Here is a 17,248-nt window from a genome sequence, read left to right on the forward strand (position 1 = left end):
ATTTCCATTTTATAAAAATGAAGAAATAGCCAAAGAGTCATCAAGAAAATTTCTTTTACTCTATTCCTTCCTTCATTATTATTCTCAGACCAAACAAAAACAATTGGGAACATTTTCAATTTAACTCACATTTTAATTTTTCTAATAATTACAATTTGATATATGTTATTTGATGGCAGATGGGAATAAGACAAGTGTTTATCTCGTGAGGTTGCTTAAACTATAGCAATACGTGAAGATTCAAAGCAGAAAATACCAGTGAAATATATTGTTTTATTTCAATAACTACATACATTCAACTGTTAAATATCCAGGTCTTTGGAATCATATAGAAAGCATGTAGATGACAAACTGAATTTCTCTCTTCATTTCCATCTGGATATTTTGGCCTCACGTAGATACAGTCATTAATCACCCCCAAACTCCCAGAACTGATCACAACCTCAAAGTTCACCTTGTTTATCCCTCATGGGTGTACCTAAAAATCATCCCCAACAGAAGAGTTTAAAAGGCTCTATATAAAGATATTCCATAAGCTTCTTCAACAATTTAATATAAAAAGTCAAGCCTTTCTTGCAAGGATGATGATACATTTCCATCTTAAAGTATGAAACTTTAGAAAAAGCCTCTTTTAGCTATTTTCAGCTGAACACCAATCCCATTTTATTAAAGTTTTCTCAGAGATTTTACAACACTTGTATTAAAATAATGCACCATGTGTCTGATCATCAGGAATGAAGCAATTCACATGAGGGAGAGAGGGGTGGTGCGGAAGAAGGTTGGAAACCCAGTTCTTTGGGCCAGAATATGAAAGGCTTTAGATAGCAAGCCCTTGAATACTGTGCCATGGAGCTGAAACTTTGAGATCCCTGAAAATTATTTTGAGACATTCGTATGACAAGATCAGTTTTGTTTTCCAGAAATGCAACTCTTCATAAATTCTGGAAGTGGGTGCCAAAGGAAAGATGGAGGCAAAAACATGAGCAAAGATGATCCCATGTTTCCTTGATTGAATGTATATGTATGTGTAACTGAATCACTTGGCTGTACAGCAGAAATTAACACAACATTATAAATCAACTATACCTCAATTTTAAAGAAAAGATGCTATCAATTGGAAGATACACTAATTTCACAACAGGTTTTGGGGTAAAAACATGAAATATAGATTCAATAATTCAATATATATTCATTGATCCTAAAGATATAACCAAATTTCAAAAGTATTAAAAATGTGAATAAAAATTGGGTTTTGTAATTAAAATAACTAAGCAGTTCCATAAGCCAGGCAAGCAGTTATGAGGACAAAGAAGGAGAAAAAGAGGATAAAATCAAGTAAAATTTGAAAGCCTATGCTGGACAGGAAACCCATCTCTCTGCTCTTTCAGTCACTATAATTTAAGCTTAATATTCAAATAATTTGTATAAATTTACTCAAGATACGCAGAAAAGAAAATGTTCTTATGTGAACATAGCACTGGAGAAGGTGGCAAGGGATGAAAAAGGATTTTCAATTCAGGTACAATGATGATAATGTGTTGAAAACAGAAGTACATTTATTCTGAACCCCAAATATCTAGGTGTGATTAAAAAGAAAGTCCAAGCTATTCATTTACATGCAATCCCTCTAAATGCAAAAACAAAAACAAGCAAAAAAAACCCGACAAATGTAAGACAATATAAAACAAACAAACCTCTCTAGCATTCTCTTAACTGAAAAGTAACAACCTGGCTATAGTTGCCCCTTTATGCCATGACCCTAACTCTCTCCATGTGCATTTTCACTCACTAGAGTTTTCCCTCTGAGTCCTTCCCTGGTCTATGGTTGGCCTGGTCTTCATTCTCCATTGCATGTTATCTTCATATGTTCTTCTCCACCCTTCTTTAACCTATTCACACGTGGGGCTACTTTCTGCAAAGTGAATGCAATGGTTCTTAACTGTGTTCATTAACTGTACTTTAACACTCGAAAGCAGAGGTTGGCAAGCTAAGTCCCAGAGGCCAAATCCTGCTCATTGCTCTTTTGCAAATAAAAATTTTATTGGAACAAAGCCATGCCCATCTGTTTACCTATATTCCATGGATATTTTGCATTATAGCAGCAGAATAGTAGTTACATCAAAGACCATCTGACCCACAAAACCTAAAATATTACTATCTGGCTCTTTACACAAAAAGCTGGCCAACCACTTGTAAAAAGTGAGGGATTTTTGTGAGTGTGAAATGGCCTCCCTCATGATGAAAATAGGCTACCACGTCTGCTTTGACTGGTGGCAGAAGTCAGTTTCTAGACCTCTGCTCTTCTCTGACAATCTATTACAATGCTTCTCAATCTCAGCTGTACAGAATCACCTAGGGAGCTTACAAAACAAAGCAGACACTGGTGGGTAGGACACACTCCAAACCAATTAAATCAGAAACTCAGGGAATAGACTCTAACCACTAATTATTTTAAAATAATTTTCAAAGTTCCATTAAGGTGCCAAAATTGAAAACCACTCAACTATTAGCAATACTTCCTCACCTGGACTGTTGGATTGACACCCTTATGTAAAAGTGATGTTACACAGCCATGAGAGTATCTAATCTCAGGGATTTCCTCACTGCTACCCCACAGCATCTATCTTTCATTGGACCCACAGCATTCACAACATTTATCCATCTTTAATTGGCTGGTGGTTGATTTCTTATAGACCTATTCCAAATAGTTTCTACTCTGCTGAAGCCCTGACCTGCAACCTCTCCATTTCTTTTTTCTTTTCATTCCTTCCTTCTGGTTCAATGTCCATTTTGTTGAACTACAGCCTTTAGTAATTTTTTCAGCAAGGGTAGACTTTTGCAGACTACTTTGTCAACAAATGGTTTTATTTCACTTTTATCAATGTATAATAGTTTGGCTAGGTATGGAACTCTAGGTTGACAGGGTTTTTTTTTTTTGCCATTTTGAACATATTATTTCACTATTTCTCATCTCAGTTTTTGCTGATGAGAATTTTTCTGTCTAATGATAATTCCTTTATTTTTATAGTAATTTTTCTCTACTGCTTTAGGATTATCTGTTTATACCTAATATTCTACATTTTATAATGAGTATGTCAGGACTTGTTATACTTCTTCAATATTAACATTAATGCTTTTGTTCTCTTCTAGAAAATCATCAAAGTACTAGTTCATCAAAATATCTATTTTCCCTGTTTTCTCCTTCTGGGAATTCTATTAGGCATTCTCTCTTAATTTCACTTTCAAAATTTCTATTATCTTTCTGTGTTTCATGATTGCAGTTTCCTCAAATTTTACTTCCAGACCACTAATCCTCTCTTCAACTGTAATCTGCTGTTCAATGCAATTATTGTTTTTATTTAACACATGTATTTTTCGTTTCCATTTCTTTTCCTTAAATCTTCATCCTTTTTTCCTTAAAGACCTGCTCTTTTATTATGTTCTTCCTTTGCCTTTATAAATAGGTTAAGCATTAATTTATAATCTCATTTTCAAATTATTCTATGTCCTTATTTTCAGTGAAAATTCTCCTGCTTTTTCTTTTTCTTCTGCTTATTTTTCTTAGGCTAGTTTGTTTCCTCATGTGGCCTGTAATTTTTACCATTAGTGCCTTTTCATGGTGATTTCAGTTTCTGTAGAAGTTCCTGAAGTGACAGTCCTGAGTTATTTTAATGTTCCTATAAAGGATATCTAATTTCCTTTTTCTCTTGCCTTGCAGACTTTACCAGTTCCCAGGCAAATGCCTACCTTCATTTCTCAATTTGGGTTTCCACAATACTCATATGTCTTAAATCCACAACCCATAACACTGGCACATATTTCAGTGACTTTGCACTGGCAAGGAAGTGCTTCCAGGCTCCAAGAACACTCAGTTCCAAATCCAGTCTTAGCAGAACATCTATCTTTTCCCATATAGATTTTAAAATCCCATTTCCAAGCCACCAGGGATTATATCTGGAATAGATACCCCCGTGTGTTAGTGGCATCAGCCTGCATCCTTACCACACTTTCTTTGATGAAATCTGAGTACTTTCTTTTCTTTTCTGAGCTTGGCTATATGTTTTACAAGTTGTTATATTTATGTGTCTGTAATGGGAACAGAAAAGGGAGTCTCTGTATCAGCTCAGTCCCCTATAGTCTCTCTCTCTCACTATTACACAGATAATTCCAGGAACAAATTCCCAATATTCTTATGAACATTACAAATCGATTGCTTGACACATTCACATGGCATGTGAAGCTCAATAGATCCAAAATGGTGCTCATTCCTGTTTTCCCCACATTTGCCATTAAAAAAAAAAATGATAGTCATTTTCAGCCACTAAATCACTTGAAGGTCAGCTTTGAGAACACGTTCATTAAACAGCATTGGCTGGTTCTTCCCTCCAGGCTCTAGAGCATATGAACTCTGCCAGCGCCAGCCCACATGGACAGAACAGTACACAAACCCCTCCCCAGGATGGTCACAGACGTCACCTAAGTGCCCTCCTTGCCTCTAGTCTCACACCACTCCCTCATTTGCACTCCCGTATCTGTTGCCAAAATAATATTCCTAGAGCATATTTTTACACTCTGAAAATCCTTAATGGCTTGCCATTGTCTACTGAATAAACTTGATATTCAAACTCAGCAATTTGTGAAGCCTCATCTGACTTTCTACCTCTCTTGCATTTCACGGCCTCAAAAGCTCTTATTACAGTAATTATAAAGTTCTCCCTTTTATCCAAACATTTCTGGAGATTTCTCTTCACTATGCCTTTGCTCTTTGTAGATTTCCTACCCTGCCTGAGGAGGCCATCATTTCTGATTATGTTTCCATATTTTTACCCATTTTTAATGATTTCATTTTATTCACACCTCCATGAAGGCTTCTACAAATAACTCCAGAGAAATTTAATACAGTCTTAATTTGAACTTTCATAGGATTTATCTGCATGTCTCTTAAAGTACTTGGCTTTTTTGACCATATAATAATTATCTCTATACATATTACTTCCCCAGTCTGCTGGGAACTCTTCGAAGTTAGGCTTCTTTTTCATTTTCATTATTACAAATAAAATCACAAGAGAGAACACTATATAAAACAATATTTCTTGAATGAATTAATGCAAAAATATGTTAGTAAAGATGTCATTTTAACCTTCTGAATAATTTCCTAAGAAATTCCTAATCTTTACAATCAACGTATAGCCAGGTTCAGGTTCTTAACATTCTAAATTCTTTAGTCAGAGATGACAGCACATATTTGGGAGTTCAGACTTGGAACCATGTTTTAAACATTACGTAGGATGACAGGGTAATACAGGAATCACCAACCATATTGAAGCCAATTGTACTAAAATTACAATAAACTCTGGATAGAAATGTGAGTTGTTTTATTTTTATTTGTGCTTGGTGAGGCCATTTATCAACATTATGCAAAATCATGATAAAAGATAAAACAGAAACATTCAAGTTTTTAACAACTTTACCTATGTGTAAAGTTGTTGAATCATGAAAAATAACCTACAGTTGAATCATGAAAAATAACCTACAGTTGGGCCTTACTCAGGTCTACCTTCCCACAATTAGCCCATGTTCCTCAAATCATCCTGGCAAAAAGGAACCAAAAGACTGAGTAAAAGCCTTGAAAAAATATCACAAACACTTGGAGTGTAAAGAGTCAACCACTGCTATCCTCAGAAGAGAAAAACAATGCCAAGAATGATGAGATGAGATGACATGTAACGTCAATTAAAGGTAATTAAGACATTTAAATATAGGAACAAGTTTGATGTACCCATGAAGAATATATCAACCTATAAACAATATAAAATAGCATTCCATTATTAACAAGCCAATTATAAATAAAGTTGAGAGCCTATCATGCACTTATCTCTGTGGATGATATAAGAAATAATGACCTTCCCTTGGTCTCAAAAAGCAATTCTGCTAAAATTCTCCTTTTGCTCTAAAATGCAAATTTCACGAGAAATGACAAAACACATTCTTTGCTCAAAAGCTGTACATGAAGGCTATTTAGATGTGACTTCACAAACACAACTTACACATATTAACTGTAGCTGGGTATGTGTTATCTGGCAGACAGCCGTGACAGAATAATATGTGAGGCTAAAATAAGTAGAACTCAAACAAACCATATGTACAAAAGAAAATAGTTTTAACAGATGTCTCACTGTTAGAGTTTCATGTGCCATATTTTGGTAGATGATTTGAATTGCTCTTCCACACCAATGCAAAGGCCTCAGTTTAACAGTAGAAATTGGAAAGAAACTTTGACCAATAAGCTGTCCACTTATAGGAAGATGGCGCCATATATGCAAGTGAATTCCACTGGGATAGATTACCCAATGGAACACATTTGCTTCATCAATGAGAAACACTCTCTGCCAGTCACTGTGTATTTAAAACACTAAGCCCCTAAACAAGGAGGCTCATTATCTTACTCAATACGGCGGCTATTTCAGGATCAGAATCCATAATGACATTTTGCATGAGGCAGGGGAAGGATAGAAAATACATGTTCACACGACCTAGATGGTTTGGCTAACAAACAAGTAGGCTGCAAATTCTCGAAGAAATGTGTTGAGTTACAAATTCTCTCTCCAAGGGAAATCCAGTGAAAGCTGACCATTTTGAGAAAGAACACTGAGCCCTGACTTCACAGCTGTTAGAAATGGTTGCCATTTTAAAGGCTAGAAATTATACAGTTAGGCAACCAGCCAAAAATAACTAAGCACAGGAAGAATTTCCTAACATTGAGGGTCTTTCCTCAAAGAAATTTGTCACTGATATAAATGATATAATTTGGAGGGAGGGGCAAGATGGCGGAAGAGTAAGACGCGGAGATCACCTTCCTCCCCACAGATACATGAGAAATACATCTACACGTGGAACTGCTCCTACAGAACACCCACTGAACGCTGGCAGAAGACGTCAGACCTCCCAAAAGGCAAGAAAATCCCCACGTACTTGGGTAGGGCAAAAGAAAAAAGAAATAACAGAGACAAAAGAATAGGGACGGGACCTGCACCAGTGGGAGGGAGCTGTGAAGGAGGAAAGGTTTCCACACACTAGGAAGCCCCTTCGTGGGCAGAGACTGCGGGTAGCAGAGGGGGGAAGCTTCGGAGCCACGGAGGAGAGCGCAGCCACATTGGTGCGGAGGGCAAAGCGGAGATTCCCGCACAGAGGAGCGGTGCCGACCAGCACTCACCAGCCCGAGAGGCTTGTCTGCTCAGCCGCCGGGGCGGGCGGGGCCTGGGAGATGGGGCTCGGGCTTCGGTGCTAGCCGGGAGGGAGTCCGGGAAAAAGACTGCAGCTGCCAAAGAGGCAAGAGAATTTTTCTTGCCTCTTTGTTTCGCGGCGCGCAAGGAGAGGGGATTCAGAGCGCCGCCTAAACGAGCTCCAGAGACGGGCGCGAGCCGCGGCTATCAGCGCGGATCCCACAGCAACAGGGACGCAGAGGGAAAAACGGAGAGATTCCCGCACAGAGGCTCGGCGCCGAGCAGCACTCACCAGCCCGAGAGGCTTGTCTGCTCGCCAGCCGGGGCGGGCGGGGGCTGGGAGCTGAGGCGCGGGCTTCGGTCGGATCCCAGGGAGAGGACTGGGGTTGGCTGCGTGAACACAGCCTGAAGGGTCTAGCGCACCACAACTAGCCGGGAGGGTGCACGAGAAAAAGTCTGCAGCTGCCGAAGAGGCAGGAGACTTTTTCTTGCCTCTTTGTTTCGCGGCGTGCAAGGAGAGGGGATTCAGAGCGCCACTTAAACGAACTCCAGAGACGGGCGCGAGCCGCGGCTATCAGCGCGGACCCCAGAGACAGGCATGAGACGCTAAGGCTGCTGCTGCCGCCACCAAACAGCCTGTGGGCGAGCACAGGTCATTCTCCACACCGCCCCTCCCGGGAGCCTGTGCAGCCCGCCATGGCCAGGCTCCCGTAATCCGGGGACAACTTCCCCGGGAGAGTGCACGGCGCGCCTCAGGCTGCTGCAACGTCACGCCGGCCTCTGCCGCCGCAGGCTCGCCCCGCCTCCTCCGTACCGCTCCCTCCCCCCGGCCTGACTGAGCCAGAGCCCCCGAATCATCTGCTCCTTTAACCCCGTTCTGTTGGGCGGGGAACAGACGCCCTCAGGTGACCTACACGCAGAGGCGGGTCCAAATCCAAAGCTGAACCCCGGGAGCTGTACGAACAAAGAAGAGAAAGGGAAATCTCTCCCAGCAGCCTCAGAAGCAGCGGATTAAAGCTCCACAAACAACTTGATGTGCCTGCATCTGTTGAATACCTGAATAGACAACGAATCATCCCAAATTTAGGAGATGGACTTTGGGAGCAGGATATATTAACTTTTCCCCTTTTCCTTTTTTTTGTGAGTGTAGATGTGTATGCTTCTGGGTGAGATTTTGTCTGTATAGCTTTGCTCTCACCGTTAGTCCTAGGGTTAGGTCCGTCCGTTTTTTTTTTTTTTTTTTGGCTTAAAATTTTTTTTTTTTCCCCTAATAAATGTTTTCTTAATAATTTTTTCCTTATTTTCTATTTTTAAAAAAAGTTTTAATAAGTTTTTTCATATTTTTTATTTTAAAAAATTAAAAAATTTTTTTTCTTAATAAATTTTTTCTAAATAATTTTTTTCTTGTTTTTAGTATAAAAAATTAATAAATCTATTTTTAAAAATTAAAAAAATTTTTTTTTCTTAATAAATTTACTCTTAATAATTTTTTTTCTTATTTTTTATTATAATTGCTTTATTTTATTTTATTTTATCCTCTTTTTTTCTTTCTTTCCATTTTTTCTCCCTTTTATTCTGAGCCGTGTGGATGAAAGGCTCTTGGTGCTCCAGCCAGGCATCAGGGCTGTGCCTCTGAGGTGGGAGAGCCAACTTCAGGACACTGGTCCACAAGAGACCTCCCAGCTCCACGTAATACCAAACGGTGAAAATCTTTCAGAGATCTCCATCTCAACATCAAGACCCAGCTTCACTCAACGACCAGCAAGCTACAGTGCTGGACACCCTATGCCAAACAACTAGCAAGACAGGAACACAGCCCCATCCATTAACAGAGAGGCTGCCTAAAATCATAATAAGGCCACAGACACCCCAAAACACACCACCAGACGTGGACGAACCCACCAGAAAGACAATATCCAGCCTCATCCACCAGAACACAGGCACTAGTTCCCTCCACCAGGAAACCTACACAACCCACTGAACCAACCTTAGCCACTGGGGACAGATACCAAAAACAACGGGAACTACGAACCTGCAGCCTGTGAAAAGGAGACCCCAAACACAGTAAGATAAGCAAAATGAGAAGACAGAAAAACACACAGCAGATGAAGGAGCAGGGTCAAAACACACCAGACCTAACAAATGAAGAGGAAATAGGTAGTCTACCTGAAAAACAATTCAGAATAATGATAGTAAGGATGATCCAAAGTCTTGGAAATAGAATAGACAAAATGCAAGAAACATTTAACAAGGACGTAGAAGAACTAAAGAGGGACCAAGAAACGATGACAAGCACAATAAATGAAATTAAAAATACTCTAGATGGGATCAATAGCAGAATAACTGAGGCAGAAGAACGGATAAGTGACCTGGAAGATAAAATGGTGGAAATAACTACTGCAGAGCAGAATAAAGAAAAAAGAATGAAAAGAACTGAGGACAGTCTCAGAGACCTCTGGGACAACATTAAACGCACCAACATTCTAATTATAGGGGTCCCAGAAGAAGAAGAGAAAAAGAAAGGGACTGAGAAAATATTTGAAGAGATTATAGTTGAAAACTTCCCTAATATGGGAAAGGAAATAGTTAATCAAGTCCTGGAAGCACAGAGAGTCCCATACAGGATAAATCCAAGGAGAAACACACCAAGACACATATTAATCAAACTATCAAAAATTAAATATAAAGAAAACATATTAAAAGCAGCAAGGAAAAACAACAGATAACACACAAGGGCATCCCCATAAGGTTAACAGCTGATCTTTCAGCAGAAACGCTGCAAGCCAGAAGGGAGTGGCAGGATATACTTAAAGTGATGAAGGAGAAAAACCTACAACCAAGATTACTCTACCCAGCAAGGATCTCATTCAGATTTGATGGAGAAATTAAAACCTTTACAGACAAGCAAAAGCTGAGAGAGTTCAGCACCACCAAACCAGCTTTACAACAAATGCTAAAGGAACTTCTCTAGGCAAGAAACACAAGAGAAGGAAAACACCTACAATAACAAACCCAAAACATTTAAGAAAATGGGAATAGGAACATACATATCGATAATTACCTTAAATGTAAATGGATTAAATGCTCCCACCAAAAGACACAGACTGGCTGAATGGATACAAAAACAAGACCCATATATATGCTGTCTACAAGAGACCCACTTCAGACCTAGAGACACATACAGACTGAAAGTGAGGGGATGGAAAAAGATATTCCATGCAAATGGAAATCAAAAGAAAGCTGGAGTAGCAATTCTCATATCAGACAAAATAGACTTTAAAATAAAGACAATTACAAGAGACAAAGACGGACACTATATAATGATCAAGGGATCGATCCAAGAGGAAGGTATAACAATTGTAAATATTTATGCACCCAACATAGGAGCACCTCAATACATAAGGCAAATACTAACAGCCATAAAAGGGGAAATCGACAGTAACACAATCATAGTAGGGGACTTTAACACCCCACTTTCACCAATGGACAGATCATCCAAAATGAAAATAAATAAGGAAACACAAGCTTTAAATGATACATTAAACAAAATGGACTTAATTGATATTTATAGGACATTCCACCCAAAAACAACAGAATACACATTTTTCTCAAGTGCTCATGGAACATTCTCCAGGATAGATCATATCTTGGGTCACAAATCAAGCCTTGGTAAATTTAAAAAAATTGAAATCGTATCAAGTATCTTTTCCGACCACAACGCTATGAGACTAGATATCAATTCCAGGAAAAGATCTGTAAAAAATACAAACACATGGAGGCTACACAATACACTACTTAATAACGAAGTGATCACTGAAGAAATCAAAGGGGAAATCAAAAAATACCTAGAAACAAATGACAATGGAGACACGACGATCCAAAACCTATGGGATGCAGCAAAAGCAGTTCTAAGAGGGAAGTTTATAGCAATACAAGCCTACATCAAGAAACAGGAAACATCTCGAATAAACAACCTAACCTTGCACCTAAAGCAATTAGAGAAAGAAGAACAAAAAAACCCCAAAGCTAGCAGAAGGAAAGAAATCATAAAGATCAGATCAGAAATAAATGAAAAAGAAATGAAGGAAACAATAGCAAAAATCAATGAAACTAAAAGCTGGTTCTTTGAGAAGATAAACAAAATTGATAAACCATTAGCCAGACTCATCAAGAGAAAAAAGGAGAAGACTCAAATTAATAGAATTAGAAATGAAAAAGGAGAAGTAACCACTGACACTGCAGAAATACAAACGATCATAAGAGATTACTACAAGCAACTCTATGCTAATAAAATGGACAACCTGGAAGAAATGGACAGATTCTTAGAAATGCACAACCTGCCGAGACTGAACCAGGAAGAAATAGAAAATATGAACAGACCAATCACAAGCACTGAAATTGAAACTGTGATTAAAAATCTTCCAACACACAAAAGCCCAGGACCAGATGGCTTCACAGGCGAATTCTATCAAACATTTAGAGAAGAGCTAACACCTATCCTTCTCAAACTCTTCCAAAATATTGCAGAGGGAGGAACACTCCCCAACTCATTCTACGAGGCCACCATCACCCTGATACCAAAACCAGGCAAAGATGTCACAAAGAAAGAAAACTACAGGCCAATATCACTGATGAACATAGATGCAAAAATCCTCAACAAAATACTAGCAAACAGAATCCAACAGCACATTAAAAGGATCATACACCATGATCAAGTGGGGTTTATTCCAGGAATGCAAGGATTCTTCAATATACGCAAATCAATCAACGTGATACATCATATTAACAAATTGAAGGAGAAAAACCATATGATCATCTCAATAGATGCAGAGAAAGCTTTCGACAAAATTCAACACCCATTTATGATAAAAGTCCTGCAGAAAGTAGGCATAGAGGGAACTTTCCTCAACATAATAAAGGCCGTATATGACAAACCCACAGCCAACATTGTCCTCAATGGTGAAAAACTGAAACCATTTCCACTAAGATCAGGAACAAGACAAGGTTGCCCACTCTCACCACTATTATTCAACATAGTTTTGGAAGTGTTAGCCACAGCAATCAGAGACGAAAAAGAAATAAAAGGAATCCAAATCGGAAAAGAAGAAGTAAAGCTGTCACTGTTTGCAGATGACATGATACTATACATAGAGAATCCAAAAGATGCTACCAGAAAACTACTAGAGCTAATCAATGAATTTGGTAAAGTAGCAGGATACAAAATTAATGCACAGAAATCTCTTGCATTCCTGTATACTAATGATGAAAAATCTGAAAGTGAAATTAAGAAAACACTCCCGTTTACCATTGCAACAAAAAGAATAAAATACCTAGGAATAAACCTACCTAAGGAGACAAAAGACCTGTATGCAGAAAATTATAGGACACTGATGAAAGAAATTAAAGATGATACAAATAGATGGAGAGATATACCATGTTCTTGGATTGGAAGAATAAACATTGTGAAAATGACTCTGCTACCCAAAGCAATCTACAGATTCAATGCAATCCCTATCAAACTACCACTGGCATTTTTCACAGAACTAGAACAAAAAATTTCACAATTTGTATGGAAACACAAAAGACCCCGAATAGCCAAAGCAATCTTGAGAACGAAAAATGGAGCTGGAGGAATCAGGCTCCCTGACTTCAGACTATATTACAAAGCTACAGTAATCAAGACAGTTTGGTACTGGCACAAAAACAGAAATATAGATCAATGGAACAGGATAGAAAGCCCAGAGATAAGCCCACGCACATATGGTCACCTTATCTTTGATAAAGGAGGCAAGCATATACAGTGGAGAAAAGACAGCCTCTTCAATAAGTGGTGCTGGGAAAATTGGACAGGTACATGTAAAAGTATGAAATTAGAACACTCCCTAACACCATACACAAAAATAAACTCAAAATGGATTAAAGACCTAAGTGTAAGGCCAGACACTATCAAACTCTTAGAGGAAAACATAGGCAGAACACTGTATGACATAAGTCACAGCAAGATCCTTTTTGACCCAGGTCCTAGAGAAATGGAAATAAAAACACAAATAAACAAATGGGACCTAATGAAACTTAAAAGCTTTTGCACAGCAAAGGAAACCATAAACAAGACCAAAAGACAACCCTCAGAATGGGAGAAAATATTTGCAAATGAAGCAACGGACAAAGGATTAATCTCCAAGATTTACAAGCAGCTCATGCAGCTCAATAACAAAAAAACAAACAACCCAATCCAAAAATGGGCAGAAGACCTAAATAGACATTTCTCCAAAGAAGAGATACAGATTGCCAACAGACACATGAAAGAATGCTCAACATCATTAATCATTAGAGAAATGCAAATCAAAACTACAATGAGGTATCATCTCACACCGGTCAGAATGGCCATCATCAAAAAATCTAGAAACAATAAATGCTGGAGAGGGTGTGGAGAAAAGGGAACACTCTTGCACTGTTGGTGGGAATGTAAATTGATACAGCCACTATGGAGAACAGTATGGAGGTTCCTTAAAAAACTAAAAATAGAACTACCATATGACCCAGCAATCCCACTACTGGGCATATACCCTGAGAAAACCATAATTCAGAAAGAGTCATGTACCAAAATATTCATTGCAGCTCTGTTTACAATAGCCAGGACATGGAAGCAACCTAGGTGTCCATCATCGGATGAATGGATAAAGAAGATGTGGCACATATATACAATGGAATATTACTCAGCCATAAAAAGAAATGAAATGGAGGTGTTTGTAATGAGGTGGATGGAGTTAGAGTCTGTCATACAGAGTGAAGTAAGTCAGAAAGAGAAAAACAAATACAGTATGCTAACACATATATATGGAATCTAAGGGAAAAAAAAAAAAAGAGGTCATGAAGAACCTAGTGGCAAGATGGGAATAAAGACACAGACCTACTAGAGAATGGACTTGAGGATATGGGGAGGGGGAGGGGTGAGATGTGACAGGGTGAGAGAGTGTCATGGACATATATACACTACCAAATGTAAAATAGATAACTAGTGGGAAGCAGCCGCATAGCACAGGGAGATCAGCTCGGTGCTTTGTGACCACCTAGAGGGGTGGGATAGGGAGGGTGGGAGGGAGGGAGATGCAAGAGGGAAGAGATATGGCAACATATGTATATGTGTAACTGATTCACTTTGTTGTAAAGCAGAAGCTAGCACACCATTGTAAAGCAATTATACTTCAATAAAGATGTTTTTAAAAAAAAAAAAAAAAAAAAAAAAAGATATAATTTTATTCAGAAACATTTAAAAACCGATTGGGTTTTCATTGGTTTTGTATAAGAAGAAAGTAGGTGATGAAGGTGACAGTAGGTGAAGAGCTATATAAAATATGAACCTTAGACTCATTATGGTTCTATGAAAACCTGATTCCTTGTCTCCTCCAAAATATCTATCAATATTAATCACATTGCAAAACATTATCGCATTCTAAAACTGTCTTTGTTTTTCCATACCTAAAAGTTATCTATGGCCGTCTATATTAGTTTAATCGCTAACTTGCTTTTTATTCTTCCTTCTCATTATTTTGTATGTCTACTTTTTCTGGGAATTTGAGAATATATTCAGCATTGACAGTTCACAGTGAAATATTTTTGCAATTTGTATTTTTTTTAACAGTAGGTGAATAATTTTGTTTGGCTCCTAAAAATGTTATCAGTCGACTTCTTTCAACTTTCAGTAGGCTCAGACTTTCAGGAAGTTAATCATGGATCAGATTATTCTAGGCCACTTTATAGAAGAGGCCTAAGATGTAATCATGTAAAAGCACATTGCTTTGATATGCACACTTGCTGACTTTGTGAATTTATAACATGTTTATAAGCATCTAATAATGAAATGAATAAGGCACCTTAGAGATAGTTTCCTTTTTAAATTAATATTTTCACAAGAAGAATGAGCATGTGATTCTTGTGACATCATTAAAGAGAAGCTGATACTTCAAACAAAAAGGAATAAAACCTGAATGCCTGAATTGGGGAATTGGGATTGACATGTATACACTGATGTGTATAAAATTGATGACTAATAAGGACCTGCTGTATACAAAAATAAATAAAATTAAATTAAAAAATTAAACAACAACAAAAAAAAAAGAAAAAAAAAAAACCTGAATGCCTTATATGATAGATGAGAACACTACTTCATATCTGAGGGATTTCAATTTTAAACAGATTTTGACAAACCAAGAGATAATTCTTTCAATAAATGCCATTGATAAAAAGAAAGAAAGTGATTAAATTTATAACAGGCTGCTATTTTTCTCTGTCTTTTTAATGTTTTCAAAATTTAACAGATAAGAGAAAAATAACCTACATTTTTTAAACATATGTGAAATACACATTAAAGAATGAAGTCCAAAATGTAGACATTTCATTGCTCACTCACATACAATGTATGTGCAGCAGTAGTTAGCTGACTCTGCATTTTATGTCAACCATCTGGCACCATGTCTTTCCCCAATGTGTCCCATATGTTACATAAAGTTTGGAGCATGTATAAAAACATGTACATAGGCATATGTATGTGTGTGTTTCCGGGAAGGGAGGAAACAAACAACAGCCTTCATAATTTTAATAAAAGCTGCTATTTAGAACATATGAAAGTTTACTGTTTTTACAGAAGCTTAAATGTCTTTAGTGAGCCTTTATAAAATGTGTCCTGCCTCATGGCCTTTAAATCTGACAGCAGCTGGTGATATACATTTTCTGGGTGATGATCCATGTTGATGCAGCTGTTGCCATAGTAACACTGGCTGAAGCATCTACTTCAGGTTCAACTAGTTGAGCATGGCTCTTTCCCTTAAATGAGTACCAATGGCCTATAACTTTTAATAATGAGTACCTACCATCTAGATTGCCAGTGAAAATAAAATCTAATTTAAACTCTGTAAAAGTTTGGGAGAGAAGATAATTTTCAACTGCACAAATAGTGAACTCATATCCATCCATCCGAAGGCATAGTTCTAAAAATGACTAGTGTTTCAGAAAATCAAGGGCTTGTGCTCCAAAGGAAGGAAGTCTGCGTTGGAAAACATACATCTGTCTACAGTATAACTACAATAAGTCTCTGATGTACTTTCACTGATTTCATTTGGCTGTGGGTGAGTTCTCGTCCATCAGCACTTCTGTACTCTTCTTATCAAAGCCTGAAAAACTTCTTAGGTTGTAACATGGTTAGAAGTTTCTTTATTGATAGTACAATATTAAATGTTCAGCAATCAGTATTAAAGGGGAGTTAGGGTTTCTATTAGCCTTATTAAGTTACCTATTCTCTTTTATAAAAAACTAAAATGATAAAATTTGTTATTATATAATTTGTTCACATCCATCTTTCAACATTTAAAGAAAAACACTTCCCATTTGAAGCATAAGCTTACATGTACCTGACTTCTTAGAGTTTTGTGTTTTTTCAACTTTCCAATGTGAATTACTTTACTCCACATTTAAACATAAATTGAAATAGAAGAACAGCTTCTTCATTTGTTCCTTTCTTTTAAAGGGAAGAGAGACAAAGCAACTTACGTATGTTTGAATTTAGAAACTTATAGGATATCTCTCCTTTTTGATGGTGGTTATGTAACTTTTGCCTTAAGAACAGACATCCTTTATTTTCTGTCTATGGAAATACATTATCTTGGTTTTTAAACTTTCTTGCACGCCCTCTGCATGTTATGCATGCATGTCAGTTACAAAAATATCTTTATATCTTTAAAAAGTCATGTTGGAAATTTACTAAGGAGAAAGGAAAAAGAAGTTAAAAAAAAAGGAAGAAAACCAACAAGATAGCTAACTATGGTGTAATCTATTTCTACTTGCTCTCCAAATGACCTTGGTTGAATTCCAATCCTTTTCTAATCCAGTCACTCCAAATTGGATCCATTTGTCTTTCTCATTAATGACTGAATCTTTCTTGCCACTATGAACTTTGCTCACTTCAACCATAGGAAATACAACCAGCATCTAAGCCCAGTGACAGCACTCAGCCTTCTGTTACAAACACT

The 17,248-nt window shown here is 37.6% G+C and overlaps 1 protein-coding gene across 3 annotated transcripts in view; it reads right to left on the reverse strand.

The window, feature by feature from the left end:
• The window catches only part of HMGCLL1 (3-hydroxy-3-methylglutaryl-CoA lyase like 1), a 147,740-nt gene that overhangs the window by 60,209 nt on the left and 70,283 nt on the right, over positions 1 to 17,248 (reverse strand). The window lies entirely within an intron of this gene.

Source organism: Eubalaena glacialis, chromosome 7, assembly GCF_028564815.1.
Source record: "Eubalaena glacialis isolate mEubGla1 chromosome 7, mEubGla1.1.hap2.+ XY, whole genome shotgun sequence".
Lineage (NCBI taxonomy): Eukaryota > Metazoa > Chordata > Mammalia > Artiodactyla > Balaenidae > Eubalaena > Eubalaena glacialis.